A 12,377-nucleotide genomic window follows, 5' to 3' on the forward strand; every position below is an offset into this window, starting at 1 on the left:
GACAATCTATTTATATGCAAAGACAATGGGACAGCAAAGAATGTTGTATATTCGCAAGTTTTACGTAGTTAAAACCATATATCTATATATATAAAAATAAGTTGTCTGTCTGTCTGTGGATGTGTGGATGGATGTGTCAGGTGACGTCACCTGAAAAAACTGGATTAAGTGACGTCAAAAACTGAAAAAACTAAAAAAAGGCAAAAACTACAAAAAAAACTAAAAACTAATAAAAAAAATAAAAAAGCTAAAAAACTAAAAAAACTATAAAGGTAAAAACCAATAAAAAACTAAAAAAAAACTGAAAAAACTAAAAAAAGGCAAAAACTACAAAAAAAACTAAAAACTAATAAAAAAAGTAAAAAAGCTAAAAAACTAAAAAAACTAAAAAAACTAAAAAAAGGTAAAAAACTAAAAAAAATAAAAAATAAAAAAAAACTAAAAAAAAGGAAAAAACTGAAAAATAAGCTAAAATAAAGGTAAAAACCAATAAAAAACTAAAAAAAAAGGAAAAAACTAATAAATGACGACACTCAAAGAGAAAGCGACCAGGACAAAAGGAATGTTCGATTAGCAATCAACAAAGCACCGGGACACAGGGAGTATAAATGACGACCAGGACATAAGTAAAAAAAAAAAAACTATCTATATATATAAAAATAAGTTGTCTGTGGATCTGTGGATCGTGGATCAGGTGACGTCACCTGAAAAAACTGGATCAGGTGACGTCAAAACTGAAAAAACTAAAAAAAGGCAAAAACTACAAAAAAAACTAAAAACTAATAAAAAAAATAAAAAAGCTAAAAAACTAAAAAAACTAAAAAAGGCAAAAACTACAAAAAAAACTAAAAACTAATAAAAAAGCTAAAAAACTAAAAAAACTAAAAAAAGGCAAAAACTACAAAAAAACTAAAAACTAATAAAAAAAATAAAAAAGCTAAAAAACTAAAAAAACTAAAAAAACTAAAAAAAGGTAAAAAACTAAAAAAACTAAAAACTAAAAAAAAACTAAAAAAGGTAAAAACTAAAAGAACTAAAAAAGAAAAAAATAAATGACGACACTCAAAGAGAAAGCGACCAGGACAAAAGGAATGTTCGATTAGCAATCAACAAAGCACCGGGACACAGGGAGTATAAATGACGACCAGGACACAAGTAAAAAAAAAAATTAACAAAACTAAAAAGAAGGTAAAAACTACAAAAAAACTAAAAAGAAAAAAAAACTAAAAACTAATAAAAAAACTAAAAATCTAAAAATCTAAATAAACTAAAAAAGAAAAAAAAGGAAAAAAATAAAGGAGAAAAACAAAACTAAAAAACGAATGTATATACAGACCGGTACACCGGGATACAAATGACGACCGGGACACAGGGAATATAAATAACGACCGGGACACAGGGACACAACTACAACGGGGACACCGGGGGAAACAGGGGGATATAAATGACGACCGGGACAAAAAAACTAAAAAGAAATAAAAACTAAAAACTAATAAAAAAAACTAAAAAATCTAAAAATCTAAATAAGCTAAAAAAGAAAAAAAAGGAAAAAAATAAAGGAGAAAAACAAAACTAAAAACGAATGTATATACAGACCGGGACACCGGGATACAAATGATGACCGGGACCCGGACACAGGGAATATAAATGACGACCGGGACACAGGGACACAACTACAACGGGGACACCGGGGGAAACAGGGGGATGTAAATGACGACCGGGACACCGGGACAGGGAATGGTCGATTAGCAATCACCATCAACAAAGCTCAAGGGCAATCATTAGAATCATGAGGTATAGATCTGAATACAGATTGTTTTCCCATGGACCATTATATGTTGTATGTTCAAGAGTCGGTAAACCTGACAATCTATTTATATGCAAAGACAATGGGACAGCAAAGAATGTTGTATATTCGCAAGTTTTACGTAGTTAAAACCATATATATATATATATATCTATATTCACAGGTGGGACATAGGGACACAACTACAATGGCGCGTAACTATTATGGCGCGTAACGACTTACGCGCGCGGGGGGGCTTGGGGGGGGCGCGAAGCGCCCCCACCAACTAGGTGTTGGGGTGGCGCGAAGCGCCACCCCAACAGCTAGTCTATCTATATAAAAATAAGTTGTCTGTCTGTGGATGGATGGATGGATGTGTCAGGTGACGTCACCTGAAAAAACTGGATTAGGTGACGTCAAAACTGAAAAAACTAAAAAAAGGCAAAAAACTACAAAAAAAACTAAAAACTAATAAAAAAAATAAAAAAGCTAAAAAACTAAAAAAACTATAAAGGTAAAAACCAATAAAAAACTAAAAAAAAAACTGAAAAAACTAAAAAAAGGCAAAAACTACAAAAAAAAACTAAAAACTAATAAAAAAAGTAAAAAAGCTAAAAAACTAAAAAAACTAAAAAAACTAAAAAAAGGTAAAAAACTAAAAAAAATAAAAAATAAAAAAAACTAAAAAAAAGGAAAAAACTGAAAAATAAGCTAAAATAAAGGTAAAAACCAATAAAAAACTAAAAAGAAAAAAAGGAAAAAACTAATAAATGACGACACTCAAAGAGAAAGCGACCAGGACAAAAGGAATGTTCGATTAGCAATCAACAAAGCACCGGGACACAGGGAGTATAAATGACGACCAGGACATAAGTAAAAAAAAAAACTATCTATATATATAAAAATAAGTTGTCAAACTAAAAAAAGGCAAAAACTACAAAAAAACTAAAAACTAATAAAAAAGCTAAAAAACTAAAAAAACTAAAAAAAAGGCAAAAACTACAAAAAAAACTAAAAACTAATAAAAAAAATAAAAAAGCTAAAAAACTAAAAAAACTAAAAAAACTAAAAAAAGGTAAAAAACTAAAAAAACTAAAAACTAAAAAAAATAAAAAAAAGGAAAAAACTGAAAAATAAGCTAAAATAAAGGTAAAAACCAATAAAAAACTAAAAAAAAACTGAAAAAACTAAAAAAAGGCAAAAACTACAAAAAAACTAAAAACTAATAAAAAAAGGAAAAAACTGAAAAATAAGCTAACATAAAGGTAAAAACCAATAAAAAACTAAAAAGAAAAAAGGAAAAAACTAAAAAAAATTTTCATCTAAAAAACTAAAAAAAACTAAAAAAGGTAAAAACTAAAAGAACTAAAAAAGAAAAAATAAATGACGACACTCAAAGAGAAAGCGACCAGGACAAAAGGAATGTTCGATTAGCAATCAACAAAGCACCGGGACATAGGGAGTATAAATGACGACCAGGACATAAGTAAAAAAAAAAATTAACAAAACTAAAAAGAAGGTAAAAACTACAAAAAAACTAAAAAGAAAAAAAAACTAAAAACTAATAAAAAAACTAAAAAATCTAAAAATCTAAATAAACTAAAAAAGAAAAAAAAAGGAAAAAAATAAAGGAGAAAAACAAAACTAAAAAACGAATGTATATACAGACCGGTACACCGGGATACAAATGACGACCGGGACAGAGGGAATATAAATGACGACCGGGACACAGGGACACAACTACAACGGGGACACCGGGGGAAACAGGGGGATATAAATGACGACCGGGACAAAAAAACTAAAAAGAAAAAAAAACTAAAAACTAATAAAAAAACTAAAAAATCTAAAAATCTAAATAAGCTAAAAAAGAAAAAAAAGGAAAAAAATAAAGGAGAAAAACAAAACTAAAAAACGAATGTATATACAGACCGGGACACCGGGATACAAATGACGACCGGGACACAGGGAATATAAATGACGACCGGGACACAGGGACACAACTACAACGGGGACACCGGAGGAAACAGGGGGATGTAAATGACGACCGGGACACCGGGACAGGGAATGGTCGATTAGCAATCACCATCAACAAAGCTCAAGGGCAATCATTAGAATCATGAGGTATAGATCTGAATACAGATTGTTTTCCCATGGACCATTATATGTTGCATGTTCAAGAGTCGGTAAACCTGACAATCTATTTATATGCAAAGACAATGGGACAGCAAAGAATGTTGTATATTCGCAAGTTTTACGTAGTTAAAACCATATATATATATATCTATCTATATTCACAGGTGGGACATAGGGACACAACTACAATGGCGCGTAACTATTATGGCGCGTAACGACTTACGCGCGCGGGGGGGCTTGGGGGGGGCGCGAAGCGCCCCCACCAACTAGGTGTTGGGGTGGCGCGAAGCGCCACCCCAACAGCTAGTATATATATATTTCTATATTCACAGGTGGGACATAGGGACACAACTACAATGGCGCGTAACTATTATGGCGCGTAACGACTTACGCGCGCGGGGGGGCTTGGGGGGGGCGCGAAGCGCCCCCACCAACTAGGTGTTGGGGTGGCGCGAAGCGCCACCCCAACAGCTAGTATCTATATATATAAAAATAAGTTGTCTGTCTGTGGATGTGTGGATGGATCAGGTGACGTCACCTGAAAAAACTGGATCAGGTGACGTCAAAACTGAAAAAACTAAAAAAAGGCAAAAACTACAAAAAAAACTAAAAACTAATAAAAAAAATAAAAAAGCTAAAAAACTAAAAAAACTATAAAGGTAAAAACCAATAAAAAACTAAAAAAAAAACTGAAAAAACTAAAAAAAGGCAAAAACTACAAAAAAAAACTAAAAACTAATAAAAAAAGTAAAAAAGCTAAAAAACTAAAAAAACTAAAAAAGCTAAAAAAAGGTAAAAAACTAAAAAAAATAAAAAATAAAAAAAAAATAAAAAAAAGCGACCAGGACAAAAGGAATGTTCGATTAGCAATCAACAAAGCACCGGGACACAGGGAGTATAAATGACGACCAGGACATAAGTAAAAAAAAAAACTATCTATATATATAAAAATAAGTTGTCAAACTAAAAAAAGGCAAAAACTACAAAAAAAACTAAAAACTAATAAAAAAGCTAAAAAACTAAAAAAACTAAAAAAAAGGCAAAAACTACAAAAAAAACTAAAAACTAATAAAAAAAATAAAAAAGCTAAAAAACTAAAAAAACTAAAAAAACTAAAAAAAGGTAAAAAACTAAAAAAACTAAAAACTAAAAAAAACTAAAAAAAGGAAAAAACTGAAAAATAAGCTAAAATAAAGGTAAAAACCAATAAAAAACTAAAAAAAAACTGAAAAAAACTAAAAAAAGGCAAAAACTACAAAAAAACTAAAAAGGAAAAAACTAATAAATGACGACACTCAAAGAGAAAGCTACCAGGACAAAAGGAATGTTCGATTAGCAATCAACAAAGCACCGGGACACAGGGAGTATAAATGACGACCAGGACATAAGTAAAAAAAAAAACTATCTATATATATAAAAATAAGTTGTCAAACTAAAAAAAGGCAAAAACTACAAAAAAAACTAAAAACTAATAAAAAAGCTAAAAAACTAAAAAAACTAAAAAAAAGGCAAAAACTACAAAAAAAACTAAAAGAAAAAAAAAAGGAAAAAAATAAAGGAGAAAAACAAAACTAAAAAACGAATGTATATACAGACCGGTACACCGGGATACAAATGACGACCGGGACACAGGGAATATAAATGACGACCGGGACACAGGGACACAACTACAACGGGGACACCGGGGGAAACAGGGGGATATAAATGACGACCGGGACAAAAAAACTAAAAAGAAAAATTAAACTAAAAACTAATAAAAAAACTAAAAAATCTAAATAAACTAAAAAAGAAAAAAAAAGGAAAAAAATAAAGGAGAAAAACAAAACTAAAAAACGAATGTATATACAGACCGGGACACCGGGATACAAATGACGACCGGGACACAGGGAATATAAATGACGACCGGGACACAGGGACACAACTACAACGGGGACACCGGAGGAAACAGGGGGATGTAAATGACGACTGGGACACCGGGACAGGGAATGGTCGATTAGCAATCACCATCAACAAAGCTCAAGGGCAATCATTAGAATCATGAGGTATAGATCTGAATACAGATTGTTTTCCCATGGACCATTATATGTTGCATGTTCAAGAGTCGGTAAACCTGACAATCTATTTATATGCAAAGACAATGGGACAGCAAAGAATGTTGTATATTCGCAAGTTTTACGTAGTTAAAACCATATATATATATATCTATCTATATTCACAGGTGGGACATAGGGACATAACTACAATGGCGCGTAACTATTATGGCGCGTAACGACTTACGCGCGCGGGGGGGCTTGGGGGGGGGGGGCGCAAAGCGCCCCCACCAACTAGGTGTTGGGGTGGCGCGAAGCGCCACCCCAACAGCTAGTATATATATATATATATATACTAGCTGTTGGGGTGGCGCTTCGCGCCACCCCAACACCTAGTTGGTGGGGGCGCTTCGCGCCCCCCCAAGCCCCCCCGCGCGCGTAAGTCGTTACGCGCCATAATAGTTACGCGCCATTGTAGTTGTGTCCCTATGTCCCACCTGTGAATATAGATATATATATATATATATATGGTTTTAACTACGTAAAACTTGCGAATATACAACATTCTTTGCTGTCCCATTGTCTTTGCATATAAATAGATTGTCAGGTTATCCCCCTGTTTCCCCCGGTGTCCCCGTTGTAGTTGTGTCCCTGTGTCCCGGTCGTCATTTATATTCCCTGTGTCCCGGGTCCCGGTCATCATTTGTATCCCGGTGTCCCGGTCTGTATATACATTCGTTTTTTAGTTTTGTTTTTCTCCTTTATTTTTTTCCTTTTTTTTTCTTTTTTAGCTTATTTAGATTTTTAGATTTTTTAGTTTTTTTTATTAGTTTTTAGTTTTTATTTCTTTTTAGTTTTTTTGTCCCGGTCGTCATTTATATCCCCCTGTTTCCCCCGGTGTCCCCGTTGTAGTTGTGTCCCTGTGTCCCGGTCGTTATTTATATTCCCTGTGTCCCGGTCGTCATTTGTATCCCGGTGTACCGGTCTGTATATACATTCGTTTTTTAGTTTTGTTTTTCTCCTTTATTTTTTTCCTTTTTTTTTCTTTTTTAGTTTATTTAGATTTTTAGATTTTTTAGTTTTTTTATTAGTTTTTAGTTTTTTTTTCTTTTTAGTTTTTTTGTAGTTTTTACCTTCTTTTTAGTTTTGTTAATTTTTTTTTTTACTTGTGTCCTGGTCGTCATTTATACTCCCTGTGTCCCGGTGCTTTGTTGATTGCTAATCGAACATTCCTTTTGTCCTGGTCGCTTTCTCTTTGAGTGTCGTCATTTATTTTTTTCTTTTTTAGTTCTTTTAGTTTTTACCTTTTTTAGTTTTTTTTTAGTTTTTAGTTTTTTTAGTTTTTTACCTTTTTTTAGTTTTTTTAGTTTTTTAGCTTTTTTATTTTTTTTATTAGTTTTTAGTTTTTTTGTAGTTTTTGCCTTTTTTTTAGTTTTTTGTCCTGGTCGCTTTCTCTTTGAGTGTCGTCATTTATTAGTTTTTTCCTTTTTTTTTTTAGTTTTTTATTGGTTTTTACCTTTATTTTAGCTTATTTTTCAGTTTTTTCCTTTTTTTTAGTTTTTTTTTATTTTTTATTTTTTTAGTTTTTTACCTTTTTTTAGTTTTTTTAGTTTTTTTAGTTTTTTAGCTTTTTTACTTTTTTTATTAGTTTTTAGTTTTTTTTTGTAGTTTTTGCCTTTTTTTAGTTTTTTCAGTTTTTTTTTTAGTTTTTTATTGGTTTTTACCTTTATAGTTTTTTTAGTTTTTTAGCTTTTTTATTTTTTTTATTAGTTTTTAGTTTTTTTTGTAGTTTTTGCCTTTTTTTAGTTTTTTCAGTTTTGACGTCACCTAATCCAGTTTTTTCAGGTGACGTCACCTGACACATCCATCCACACATCCATCCACACATCCACAGACAGACAACTTATTTTTATATATATAGAAGATAGATATCTATATATATAAAAATAAGTTGTCTGTGGATGGATGGATGGATGGATGTGTGGATGGATGTGTCAGGTGACGTCACCTGAAAAAACTGGATTAGGTGACGTCAAAACTGAAAAAACTAAAAAAAGGCAAAAACTACAAAAAAAACTAAAAACTAATAAAAAAAATAAAAAAGCTAAAAAACTAAAAAAACTATAAAGGTAAAAACCAATAAAAAACTAAAAAAAAACTGAAAAAACTAAAAAAAGGCAAAAACTACAAAAAAAAACTAAAAACTAATAAAAAAAGTAAAAAAGCTAAAAAACTAAAAAAACTAAAAAAACTAAAAAAAGGTAAAAAACTAAAAAAAATAAAAAATAAAAAAAAAATAAAAAAAAGGAAAAAACTGAAAAATAAGCTAAAATAAAGGTAAAAACCAATAAAAAACTAAAAAAAAAAAGGAAAAAACTAATAAATGACGACACTCAAAGAGAAAGCGACCAGGACAAAAAACTAAAAAAAAAGGCAAAAACTACAAAAAAACTAAAAACTAATAAAAAAAATAAAAAAGCTAAAAAACTAAAAAAACTAAAAAAAGGTAAAAAACTAAAAAAACTAAAAACTAAAAAAAAACTAAAAAAGGTAAAAACTAAAAGAACTAAAAAAGAAAAAAATAAATGACGACACTCAAAGAGAAAGCGACCAGGACAAAAGGAATGTTCGATTAGCAATCAACAAAGCACCGGGACACAGGGAGTATAAATGACGACCAGGACACAAGTAAAAAAAAAAAATTAACAAAACTAAAAAGAAGGTAAAAACTACAAAAAAACTAAAAAGAAAAAAAAACTAAAAACTAATAAAAAAACTAAAAAATCTAAAAATCTAAATAAACTAAAAAAGAAAAAAAAAGGAAAAAAATAAAGGAGAAAAACAAAACTAAAAAACGAATGTATATACAGACCGGTACACCGGGATACAAATGACGACCGGGACACAGGGAATATAAATAACGACCGGGACACAGGGACACAACTACAACGGGGACACCGGGGGAAACAGGGGGATATAAATGACGACCGGGACAAAAAAACTAAAAAGAAATAAAAACTAAAAACTAATAAAAAAAACTAAAAAATCTAAAAATCTAAATAAGCTAAAAAAGAAAAAAAAAGGAAAAAAATAAAGGAGAAAAACAAAACTAAAAAACGAATGTATATACAGACCGGGACACCGGGATACAAATGATGACCGGGACCCGGGACACAGGGAATATAAATGACGACCGGGACACAGGGACACAACTACAACGGGGACACCGGGGGAAACAGGGGGATAACCTGACAATCTATTTATATGCAAAGACAATGGGACAGCAAAGAATGTTGTATATTCGCAAGTTTTACGTAGTTAAAACCATATATATATATATATATATATCTATATTCACAGGTGGGACATAGGGACACAACTACAATGGCGCGTAACTATTATGGCGCGTAACGACTTACGCGCGCGGGGGGGCTTGGGGGGGGCGCGAAGCGCCCCCACCAACTAGGTGTTGGGGTGGCGCGAAGCGCCACCCCAACAGCTAGTATATATATATATATATATATATATATATATATATATATATATATATATATATATATATATATATATATATATATGTATATACATATATATATATATATATATATATATATATATATATATATATATATAAATATATATATATATATATATATATATATATATATATATATATATATATATATATATATATATATATATATATATATATATATATATATATATATATATATATATATATATATATATATATACTAGCTGTTGGGGTGGCGCTTCGCGCCACCCCAACACCTAGTTGGTGGGGGCGCTTCGCGCCCCCCCCCCAAGCCCCCCCGCGCGCGTAAGTCGTTACGCGCCATATTAGTTACGCGCCATTGTAGTTGTGTCCCTATGTTCCACCTGTGAATATAGATATATATATATATATATATATATATATATATATATATATATATATATATATATATATATATATATATATATATATATATATATATATATATGTTTTTAACTACGTAAAACTTGCGAATATACAACATTCTTTGCTGTCCCATTGTCTGTGCATATAAATAGATTGTCAGGTTTACCGACTCTTGAACATGCAACATATAATGGTCCCTGGGAAAAAAATCCGTATTCAGATCTATACCTCATGATTCTAATGATTGCCCTTGAGCTTTGTTGATGGTGATTGCTAATCGACCATTCCCTGAGTCGCCATCGTCATTTATATATCCCCCTGTGCACCCCGGCGTCCCCTTTGTAGTTATGTCCCTGTGTCCCGGTCGTCATTTATATTCCCTGTGTCCCGGTCGTCATTTGTGTCCCGGTGTTCCAGTCTGTGATTTCTCTTTGAGTGTCCCGGGCGTCATTTATATTCCTTGTGTCCCGGTGTCCCGGTCGTCATTTATATGCCCCTGTGCCCCCCGGCGTCCCCATTGTAGTTGTGTCCCTGTGTCCCGGTCGTCATTTATATTCCCTGTGTCCCGGTCGTCATTTGTATCCCGGTGTCCCGGTCTGTATATACATTCGTTTTTTAGTTTTGTTTTTCTCCTTTATTTTTTTCCTTTTTTCTTTTTTTTCTTTTTTGGTTTATTTAGATTTTTAGATTTTTTAGTTTTTTTATTAGTTTTTAGTTTTTTTGTAGTTTTTACCATTTTTTTAGTTTTTTTAGTTTTTTTTTTTTTTTACTTATGTCCTGGTCGTCATTTATACTCCCTGTGTCCCGGTCGTCATTTGTGTCTCGGTGCTTTGTTGATTGCTAATTTATATTATATTTATATTTATATTTTTTATATTTATTAATATTTTTTAGTTTTCTTTTTCTCTTATTTTTCAGTTTTTTCCTTTTTTTTTAGTTTTTTCTTTTTTAGTTTTTAGTATTTTTTTGTTTTTTACCTTTTTTTAGTTTTTTTAGTTTTTTTAGTTTTTTAGCTTTTTTAGTTTTTTTTATTAGTTTTTAGTTTTTTTTTAGTTTTTGCCTTTTTTTAGTTTTTTCAGTTTTTTTTAGTTTTTAGTTTTTTACCGTTTTTTAGTTTTTTTTAGTTTTTTAGCTTTTTTAGTTTTTTTTCTTTTTAGTTTTTTTTGTAGTTTTTACCTTTTTTAGTTTTTTCTTCTTCTTTTGTATTAGTGTGAAATAATTCAGACGTCATATGCGGACAAACACGACGTCACTCGACAGACAGACAGACAGACATAACCCACAAACAACTTATTTTTATATATATTTATTCATATTTTTTTAGTTTTCTTTTTCTCTTTTATTTTTCAGTTTTTTCCTTTTTTTTTAGTTTTTTTCTTTTTTAGTTTTTAGTTTTTTTTAGTTTTTTACCTTTTTTTAGTTTTTTTTAGTTTTTTTAGTTTTTTAGCTTTTTTAGTTTTTTTATTAGTTTTTATTTTTTTTGTAGTTTTTGCCTTTTTTATTTTTTTCAGTTTTTTTTTTAGTTATTAGATTTTTACCTTTTTTTAGTTTTTTTTAGTTTTTTAGCTTTTTTAGTTTTTTTTTTCTTTTTAGTTTTTTTGTAGTTTTTACCTTTTTTAGTTTTTTTCATCTTTTGTATTAGTGTGAAATAATTCAGACGTCATATGCGGACAAACATGACGTCACCTGATCCATCCACAGATCCACACACAGACAACTTATTTTTATATATATAGATAAGATATAATCTGGCGTAACAGACATAGTGTAACAGACATAAAAGACAGACAACTTATTTTTATATATATAGATTTTTATATATATAGATACAGTTTCTTCTTTAGTTTTTTTTCTTTTTTAGTTTTTTCTTTTTTTAGTTTCTTCTTTTTATTGATTTGTTTTCTTTAATTTCTCAATGTTCATTCTAACATTGACACTTGGAAAAATCTTTACGTGCCAAGCATGCTAAAGCTCCAACAATTTAAATTAAACATCAAATTTGGGGTATCTGTTTTAAGGTTTTCGAATTACTTTAATCTATTTTCAAAATATATTGAAATATTTGTGCAATTCCCAGTTTTTTTTAGTTTTTTCTTTTTTTAGTTTTTTAGCTTTTTTAGTTTTTTTTTTAGTTTTTTATCTTTTTTTTTTACGTTTTTTCTTTTTAGGTTTTTTCTTTTTTTAATTTTTTTAATTTTTAATTTTTTTTTAGTTTTTTCTTTTTACTTTTTTTTTAGTTTTTTACCATTTTTTTTTTCGAATTACTTTAATCTATTGTCAAAATATTTCGAAATATTTATGCAATTTCCAGTTTTTGCATTCTAGTTTGTTTTCTTTTATTTATATAGAAGATATAATCTGGCGTAACGGACAGACAACTTATTTTTATATATATATATATATATATATATATATATATATATATATATATATATATATATATATATATATATCTATCTATATATATAAAAATAAGTTGTCTGTCTGTGGATGTGTGGATGGATGT

At 29.9% G+C, this 12,377-nt stretch overlaps 1 long non-coding RNA gene across 1 annotated transcript in view; it reads right to left on the minus strand.

The window, feature by feature from the left end:
• Nucleotides 1–12,377, minus strand: part of LOC136026222 (uncharacterized) — a 263,409-nt gene that overhangs the window by 88,131 nt on the left and 162,901 nt on the right. The window lies entirely within an intron of this gene.

Source organism: Artemia franciscana, chromosome 4 (assembly GCF_032884065.1).
Source record: "Artemia franciscana chromosome 4, ASM3288406v1, whole genome shotgun sequence".
Taxonomy (NCBI): domain Eukaryota; kingdom Metazoa; phylum Arthropoda; class Branchiopoda; order Anostraca; family Artemiidae; genus Artemia; species Artemia franciscana.